General features: G+C 36.2%; 1 pseudogene; it reads left to right on the top strand.

Annotated features, from left to right (window-relative positions):
* The window catches only part of LOC112397136 (hyaluronan synthase 2-like), a 19,487-nt pseudogene extending 10,686 nt beyond the window's left edge, over positions 1 to 8,801 (top strand).
* The last annotated feature ends 1,614 nt before the right edge of the window (positions 8,802 to 10,415 follow it).

Below are 10,415 nucleotides of genomic sequence, written 5' to 3'. Positions count from 1 at the left end.
GAAAAAAAAAAAAAAAAAAAAAAGAAGAAGAAAAAAAGGAGTGGAACAATAACAAAGAGTAAAAAATAAAATAAGATTAGAAAACTAACATATATGTTAGAAAAAATAAAAATATAGATGAAACAACAATTGGAAGGTAAAACAGTCCCCTTCTTTTTAAAAAAAAAAATTTGAGGGACTTCCCTGGAAGTCCAGTGGTTAAGACTTCACCTTCCAATGCAGGGGATGTTGGTTCAATCCCTGGTCAGTGATCCCTAAGATCCCACACACCTTGTGGCCAAAGAACCAAAAAGTAAAACAGAAGCAATATTGTAACAAATTCAATAAAGACTTTAAAAATGGTCCACACCAAAAAAATTGTTTAAAAGAAGAAATTTTAAATTATGTTATACTTGCCTTTTTGCATCATTTTTTAATCTACAATATCAGAAGACTTTAAGTATCCTGTGACATCTAGATTATTTAATTGCTTTAACATATCTCCTGTCACTGAACGTGGATTTTACAATGTAAATGGCTATCAGTCTGTGTGATGAAAGAGAAAAATTATCTCATGAAGTGTGCATTAGGGATTTCCCAGGTGGAAAATATACAATACTGTAAATATGAACATTTTCTAAAAGGAAAGTATATAGGAGACAACGGTATTAATACAGTAAGTCCCCTAAATATGAACATTCAAGTTGCAAACTTTCAAAGATGTGAACATGTGTTCGCATGTCCAATCACATAAGTTAGTTCACGTGTTTGGCATACATTGTTATGCGTGTGCGTGCATCCTCTACAAGTGGTTGTGTTTTTGTGTACTTTACTGTACAGTACTGTATAGAGTACAGTAGAACCGTATCTTTTTTTTTTTTTTTTTTTTTTTTTTCTTCTCCCGTTGCGGAGCACAGGCTCCGGACGCGCAGGCTCAGCGGCCATGGCTCACGGGCCCAGCCGCTCTGCGGCATGTGGGATCCTCCCGGACCGGGGCACAAACCTGTGTCCCCTGCTTCCGCAGGCGGACCCCCAACCACTGCGCCACCAGGGAAGCCCTAGAACCGTATCTTTATTTCAAGCCCAGGATGTCCAGAAGCAAGCGTAAAAGCAGCAGTGATGTAGCTGGTACTGCTGTACTTTTCAAGGTAATGTATTGTAAGATTAAAAATGTTTTCTTTATTTTTTGTGATTGATTTTTATGTATTATTTGTGTGAAAAGTATTATAAACCTACTACAGTAAAGTACTATATAGCCAATTGTGTTAGTTGGGTACCTAGGCTAACTTTGTTGGACTTAATGGACAAATTGGACTTATCGAACATGCTCTTGGAACAGAACTCATTCATAGGTAGGGGACTTATTGTAAATACGAATATTTTCTAAAAGGAAAGTATATAGGAGACAACTTTATTATTAACTTAATTGGGTAGCATCCTAGGTATCCAAGATTCATTGAGCAGGAGAAAAGTAAGACTGAATCATTCATAATAGTAGAGCTGACCCTCATTATTTGTGAATTCTGTATTTGTAAATTAACCTACTCACTAAATTGTATTCGCTACGCCAAAATCAACAGTTGTAGTGCTTTTGTAGCCATTTGCAGACACGTGCAGAGTGGCAAAAGATTTGATTTGCCCAATGTGCACATTCCCTGCTAAAGTCAAACAAGATTATGCTTGCCTTCTTGTCTCAGCTTTTAGACAGTAAACAAATAACATCTTTAGTTATTTGTTATGGTAACAAATACCATGTTTTTGCTTAAAATGGTCCCCAGCTGCAGTGTCAAAGTGCTATCCAGGGTTCATAACACACAAAGACTATAATTGCCTTATGGAGAAAATAGGTTTGTTAGATGAGCTTTACTCAGGCATGAGTTATAATGTAGTTATAGTTGGACATGAGTTCACTTTTAATGAATCGTGTGTGTGTGTGTGTGTGTGTGTTTTAAAACAGAAGCACAAATAAAAAAAGTTTAGACATTAACCACTAGACAAAAATATTGTGATCAGAGGCTTGGAGGACTCTAACCTTATATTTCTGCTGGAAGCAAATTTTGATATTTGCTAATTCATTGTTCATAGAAACTTGGTAGAACATAGCTACTGTGAATAATGAGAATTGAATGTATATAATATTTGATTGGTTCCTGTTCTATATAGGAAGTCTAAGAGTAACTTAAATATTCTGAGGGCTGATGTTGAGAATGTTATATAATACGTTTCTTTGTATTCTTCATTTTATAGGATAAGATTAATAGCACATTGAACTAGGAAAGGGAAAATCTGAATCTAGATTCAACTTAGTTGTTTAGATTGGTGTTTAAGGGCCACCATTATAGGATTTCCTGATTCCCTTTTTTAGAATAAGAATTCCAAACATTTGAAATAAGGGTGTTTCATTGCTTAAGACTTAGAGGTGACAACATTTGGTTTCTCACTTTTCCAGCTGGCTTGTCACCTTTGCTTTATTTACACCTTCTATAAACTTCACTTATACTTAAGCTTTCCTAAAAAGGAAAGGAGAATAACCAAATGATTCCTTTTTTAAAAAATTCAATGTTTTGAAGATATTCTAGGTTGAGCAAAGACAAGAATTATTTTATAAAAATTTGGGTAATTCATTCTACCAAAGAAGGAATATATCTTCCTAATCTATTTCAAGAAGAGTAATAAAGAAATGCCAAATTGTTTAGGTGTCCAGAAGTAGAGGCTTTCCATTGGCTAGATTTGAGATCTTATACCATAACCAAATACTATAAGAGAGGATTGTCCTCCCCATTCCCCATCTCTCTCCCAAAAGAAAGATTATCTTTTTTTTCCCTGTGAGGACATTTTTTTTTCCTGAAATTATTTTACTCATTAATTTCAAATGGGCTTTTGAGCTCTAAAATTCTTAGATTTTATGATTCTGTATTTGCCACTCCCATCATTCGCCATTATGTATTTGCTGCTTAATCTGAAGCTGGTAAGTTTAGCTGCATACTTACATGTAAATTCCATTTATCCAGAATGCAAATAAATAGAAAAAGATTTTTTAAAATGAAAATATCATGTAATATTGATAAAGTCCTAGAAGTCTGTTTAATATAATTAATGACCATGCGCTGTGAATTTTGATTGAGCTTTTGGTCAACTGTGTGCAATATTCTATTTTCGTGAAGGTTTTTTGTTTGTTTGTTTTTTTTTTTTTTTTGCGGTACGCGGGCCTCTCACTGCTGTGGCCTCTCCCGCTGCGGAGCACAGGCTCTGGACGCGCAGGCTCAGCGGCCATGGCTCACGGGCCCAGCCGCTCCGCGGCATGTGGGATCTTCCCGGACCGGGGCACGAACCCGTGTCCCCTGCATCGGCAGGAGGACTCTCAACCACTGTGCCACCAGGGAAGCCCCATGAAGGTTATTTTTTGTCCCAGTTCTTTGGTTTCCCCCATCTTCTGCATGCATATGGTCCCACACAAATTACCAGTCATATGTACTCTTTTTCATCAAACAATGTAGTTCTTAGGGCCTATATTAAACAGATAAAACTGTGTCATATATATTTATGTACTTCCAAAACCAAAGATTATGTTTCTATTTTAAGTAGTATCACATGCAGCAGGGTCAAAGTCAATGAAGAGATGCTGACTCAAGATGCAACAAATACTTTTGGAAATATCCATGGGTCCAGCCTTTACTACAGGAACTTTCATACATTGTACTCCAAGGATATAATTCATTCTATAAATGAATCATAATCAGCTGTAAACTCTTCTTTAATATAATTCTTTCCTTAGTAGATGGCCCAATTTAAGGATTCTTACATTGCCTTCTCAGGTACACTGACTTGTTTATGTTTGTTGGACATTGGATCAGGCATTAGATTTTGCTCTCTGTGTCATATTTTATTTACAGTGATGATAAGAACTCCTTTCCTCATTGGATTAGTGTCCTTAGTTTGTGCCTCTGGTTTTGATTTATCACTTCTTAGTATATATGCCTTCCTTTTATTGAGCATTTACTATGAGCTAGTCCTTTTAAGCGTTATAAATACATTACCTAATTCTCCATCACAATAAACCTATGATGTGGATATAATTATCCATATTTTTCACCCAAGAGATGGAGACTTAGAAAGATGAGGTGAGGAGTCTAAAGGTTAAGAAGTTGGTCCAAATGAATATAACTGGTCAATGGTGGATTGTGACCTAGGAGATTTCTGAGAGCTTTCCCTTCTGACAGTTAAACTCACCATGTGAACAATCTCTCTCAGAGAACTTCTGGCACTTTGCTGTTGGAAACTGGGAGGGGCAGGGCCAATTTAAATATGCAAAACCTCAGAAGTTTGGTTCAAGTTTAGTCATTTCACAGAGGCGGTTCCCTTGGCTTGCTTATCTTGCAAGCAGGCGGAGTTACTTGAAAATTAATTCTAGGTTGCCCCCTTCCTGTTGTTTTTAGTCTTATTTTAGCTTTCTGGTTTTACCTTTCCCAGCTTGAGTCAATAGAGGTGGGTGTGGCCATAAACTCTGGATGCTGAGAGGTTGAAAGGTGGGTTTGAAATTATGCCTTCACTTTCTACTACCCTAGTTACTGGCCGTATACAAAACAGTGACAGACAAGGCACGAGAGAGGCAAAATATCGCTATTGGAGGAATTTGCTTAGGTTTCTGAGGCTTGGGACCCTTGAGTATAAACTGAAGTATTAGAAAAATCCTGTTTTCTACAATGAAAAACTTATGCCTAGTTTTTGTCTAAATTTTTTCCCCTAGAAAAGTGAGACCATGCTGGGCCAATATAGAAGGCCAAGAAAACAATAAACGGGTTTTATTTAGAAAATGTATTTATTATGCTTCTAAATAAGCAGTATAAAATTAAAAATTCAGAAGTTAACCCAAAATTGCTGTAATGAGTTAAATCTAGAGAGGTGATGAGTTCAGTTTTTATAACTGGATACCCTATATACTTCTTAAGTCATATGTTCCGATAATGCAGTTAAATTGCTGTTTTCACCAACATTTTTATTAGTATATAATCTTTTCAGAAAAAAACACCAATTAGTAAAACTGACACAGGCTCAGTTTTTAAAATGCTGGGATTCCTTAACTTATTATGTGAGCAGGTCATGCTACATATGTATAAATTCTCCTTTAACTGTGAGAGTTTATGCTTCTACAAATTATTTTCTTAGTTTTTTTTTTTTCAAAACTTGTATATCAAATCCCTACTATTTTTATAAAGTAGTGAAAAAACTGTAAAAATAATTGCTTGTGATATAAATAATTAGGCTAAGTCTTGATTAAATTCCATCTAGGACTGCCAGACTTGTTGGCAAAATAATGGGAATTACAGATAATATCCCCATAGCTGCCAACCACGTCATTTATTGTTTGGATGGGGATGTGAAACTGGTTCATTACATGTTAGCTCTGATCAATTTATATCTACCATGGCCTTGCTACATTCCCAGAAAAGAATAATATTAAAAAACAAAACACAATTCAACTGAGTAAATTTGAAGGTCCAATACTTGGCTTTATTTAATGATTCATGAGTCAGGCAGCATCCCATCTTAGCAGATAGGAGCGCTGAGAAGCTGTACATAATGGAAGGGTTTTCGGGTTTTTTGTTCGTTTGCTTTGTTCTATTTTGTTTTCTGGAAGAAAGGGCTGGAAAAAGGAAGTTTCTAGCAAAAAGTGGATTGTTTCAGGCAAGGTTACCTTCTTCTGGGAGAAGCTGGGGCTTCTATCAGGCAGATTTCCTCACTAGTGCTGACCAGGTAATTCCATATTGACTGCTTGAAAGTCACATTCCTTGCAGAGGCTTAAATTATAATTAGGTTCAATATTAAGTCTTGGTTTGCTGACATGGGGCCAAGCACAGCTGACTCCATTTTGGGCCTGTTGTTTCTTTTTAACAATTTCCACATTTAGATCAGACTCTCACCTTAACAGAAATGTGATCAAAATTTAAGGAATTGTTCTTTAAAAAAATGAGGAGATATTTTTTAGGAACATTTGCTTGGCACTTAGTGACTGTGAACATGTATTTAAAGCTTTTGAGAGAATACAACACAGCAGGGAGAGTACGGTGACTATTATAAGCAGGACAATTCCCAATGTCTGAAGAGCACTTTAGAGCCATGGTCCTCAAGACCCAAACCAATCAAAATCAAATAAGTCCAAGAAAAGACCTCATCAAAGGAGTCATCTTTTTAAGCCAAGTGTTTTGCTCACTGATGTTGTGTAACTGAGTTTCAATTTCCCCAGAATGTTAAGGTTATCCCCCTTAGCAATGTCTTGGGAGATGGGTGACTGAGTTATCCTTCCAAGCTAATGCCAGAGTATTGAAAGATATCATATATATGCCCACTTTTGACTACACGGAGTACACTCATCATCTTCTCTTCTTTAATTGACTTCTTACTTTCTTCTTTGCAGGTTTGTGATTCAGACACTATGCTTGACTCTGCCTCAACTGTGGAGATGGTAAAAGTTTTAGAAGAAGACCCCAACGTTGGAGGTGTCCAGGGAGATGTCCAGGTACATATGGCTTCACTTTTTGCATGAGTCACTTTTAGTAGCGCCCTCACTCATTGAGTCCTTGAACATATATTTACTACACACCAAACTTTGTGCCACATGTTGTTGTTGGTGCTGGAGACACATTAGAATGTGCCTCGAACACACTTTACTGTGTCTTCTCTTGTTTAAATTAAAATAATTTATGATTTCTTTGCTTAATTCTGGGTTATAACCCACATATGTGGTGGCTGACAAGTCATCTGAAGTATAATGTAAGTGTGTATGGTTTCCACCGTCTCTTCTTAAGCCATAACTTAATGTTCTGATAAAATGATATTGGAACTCATTTAATACAAGGGTTAAAAAATGGAAGTATGGCAGGGAATGGATTCTACATCTCATACCTATGTATTTAAAACCCATGGTTTTCCAATTATTTACTTCCTATTATTTGCTATCAATGCGGAAACAATTAGTGAAACAAATATTAATATTGTTATTAATCGTTATCAATATTAATATTGAAATGTATGGGATGGGAAAACAAATATGTGAAAATATGTGAGGTTTAAAATGACTCCTTTGCAAAAGTGCAATTAGCTTTTAGCAAAAGATGAGAAGCATATGGAAATATAACTTTAAATTTAAAGTTTTAAATTGCATTGCATTGCTGTATAACCCATATTTATATGCATGGTAATACTGAAGGGAAAGAAAACGCACTAGATGGACACAGAAATAGCCTGGTGATAAAAAAGAAGCATGCAAAATTCAGATGAAAACTGAACAAAGTTGAGACAGAGGAGATAATTATGAAATATTGCCAAGAAAAAACTGATAATTTTCAACAGCCTTTGTATAGAGCCTTATTTCAGGATTCAAGTTTTGGGTAGAAGCCAGAGCAAACCATTTTATCATTGACATTGCAAAAGTAGGGAGGAAGGAGAAGGAAAATTAGCAGAATTGCATGAGTTGGAAATTAACCAGAGTGGGAGAGAATAGGACTTAAAAATTTTCAAATATTAGATGGTAAGAAAGAGTGGCAGAGAACTTAGGAGCTGAGAATTAAGCCTAAAAAACCCCTCAATATTATAACATAACAACAAGAACAGGAACAAAAATCATAGCAAAAAATTACAGAGGATGATGAAGTAGAAAAAAATATTTATTATCAATGAGTCCCAATATATGCACTCCACTTGTCAAACAATCCAGTACTACAGAATCAGAGAAAATAAAATATGACCATGTCAAAAATAGGAAGAAAGCCAAAATGGGCAAATAAAATAACAAAACACTAGTTAATGACCTCAAGATGGTGTAGATTTTTTTGGAATTTTTAGCTGAGTTTTACCTTTATTTAATTATTTTTAGTTACTTTTATTTTACTTGCAGATTTTAAACAAGTATGATTCCTGGATCTCTTTCCTCAGCAGTGTGAGATACTGGATGGCTTTTAACATAGAAAGGGCCTGTCAGTCTTATTTTGGATGTGTCCAGTGCATTAGTGGACCTCTGGGAATGTACAGAAACTCCTTATTGCATGAATTTGTGGAAGACTGGTACAATCAAGAATTTATGGGCAGCCAATGTAGTTTTAGAGATGACAGGCATCTAACGAACCGAGTGCTGAGTCTGGGCTATGCAACAAAATACACAGCTCGATCCAAGTGCCTTACTGAAACACCTATAGAATATCTCAGATGGTTAAACCAGCAGACCCGTTGGAGCAAGTCCTACTTCCGAGAGTGGCTGTACAATGCCATGTGGTTTCATAAACATCACTTGTGGATGACCTATGAAGCAGTCATCACTGGGTTCTTCCCTTTCTTTCTCATTGCCACAGTAATCCGGTTCTTCTACAGGGGTAAAATTTGGAACATTCTCCTCTTCTTGTTAACCGTCAAGTTAGTAGCTCTCATAAAATCATCTCTGCTACCTGCCTTAGAGGAAATATTGTCATGCTCTTCATGTCCTTCTACTCAGTGTTATACATGTCAAGTTTACTTCCTGTTAAGATGTTTGCAATTTTAACCATAAACAAACCTGATGGGGCGCATCTGGAAGGAAAACCATTGTTGTTAACTTCATGGGACTCATTCCAGTATTGGTTTGGTCTGTAATCCTTCTGGGTGGCTTGATTTTCACCATTTATGAGGAATCTAAAAAGTTATTCTCAGAATCCAAAAAGAAAGTTCTAACTATTTCATCATCCATCTATATATGCTGTTGGGTAGTGGTTTTGACACTGTATGTCATTTTTATCAAAAAATGTGGCAGGCAGAAGAAGAAACAACAGTACGACATGATGCTTGATATATAATCTTACATTGAGGTTTGCAGACATACACAAAGCCTTCTTCCTCTAGGAGCTGTGCTGATTGTACAGAACTGTGGCATCAGATTATGGCAACAAAGGAGACATATCACTGCTGCTGGGACTTTTACAAAGACATTTCTATGGGTTTATTTTGATTCCCCCAAATTATGCCTCCTCAACAAGAGGAAGCTCAGATTTACCCTGTTATTTCTGTAAAAGTGAAAAGAATTTTGGTTATGCAGTTATTCCTACAGCACATCCACCTAACAGTGTTTTGCTCCTGTATACCTCACTAGCCATGCTTTATGTGGGTTATCGTGGAAGAAATGGATTTTGGAAACTCAAGGAAAAGTTCGTTCAACACATACAACCTCTATATTTAAAATAGATGGACTTTCCCTGGAGGCGCAGAGGTTAAGAATCCACCTGCCAATGCAGGGGACACAGGTTCGATCCCTGGTCCCAGAAGATCTCACATGTCGCGGAGCAACTAAGCCCGTGTGCCACAACTACTGAGCCTGCACTCTAGAGCCCACGAGCCACAACTACTGAGCCTGCGTGCCACAACTACTGAAGCCCGCGTGCCTAGAGCCCATGCTTCACAACAAGAGAAGCTACCACAATGAGAAGCCCACGCACCACAACGAAGAGTAGCCCTGCTTGCTGCAACTAAAGCCCGCACTCCGCAACAAATACCCAATGCAACAAAAAATAAAATAAATAAATTTTTAAGAAGTAGCAATATCAAAAATAAAATAAAATAAAATAAAATAGATAACCAACAAGGACCTACTGTAGAGCACAGGAAATGCTGCTCAATATTCTGTAATAACCTAAATGGGAAAAGAATTTGAAAAAGAATAAACACATGTGTATGTATAATTGAATCACTTTGCTGCACACCAGAAGCTGACACAACATTGTTAATCAACTATGCTCCAATATAAAATAAAAATTATAAAAACAGAAACATATATAATCTAACTTATGGACTGTGTTGACAGCTAGTTTTTATTTAAGAAAGACTTCCTACTTAACTTTACCAAATGAAATGCCAAAAGAAATTTTACAGGCTGTTGGCTATGCTGTATTTTTAAATAATTACACTGCTTCAAAATATTGTATACCAATTGTTAAAACCAATTTTGCATTTTCTCTATTTTACTTCTCTCTCAAAATACACCTGTGCTTCCTTTTTAAAAAATAAAATACATTATGAAAAAAAAATCATACTTAAAAATCCTACCCAGAATGTGGAGCTTGATTAACCGCTGCTGCTCACTATAGAAGGAATAAAATGTTTTCTCTCTCTCTCCCTTTTAAAAATTTGTAGTTTATTTCTTTGAAAAACTGCTTAAATTTTCAATATTTTAACTTTTTTTCATTTCTTCTAGAAAAGGCCAAAAAGCCTGTCACGCTTCCGGAGTAGAATACATATTTTTGTGTACAAAACAGAAATCATTGAGAAGCAAGACCAGGGAGTAGAAAAGTACAATTTTTTCATAAGATTAAAAAGGAGGAATGCTAGTCCTTGAAAGAAAACACTAGGCATCTAGCACTGGATGACATATTAATATCAAAAAGGAATAATTTGGGGGGATTCTGGCAGTGTTTTCC

This window comes from Neophocaena asiaeorientalis, unplaced genomic scaffold, assembly GCF_003031525.2.
Source record: "Neophocaena asiaeorientalis asiaeorientalis breed wild unplaced genomic scaffold, Neophocaena_asiaeorientalis_V1.1 scaffold177, whole genome shotgun sequence".
Lineage (NCBI taxonomy): Eukaryota > Metazoa > Chordata > Mammalia > Artiodactyla > Phocoenidae > Neophocaena > Neophocaena asiaeorientalis.
Note: the sequence above shows the minus strand (reverse complement) of the source record. Positions and strands in the feature narration are given on the sequence as shown.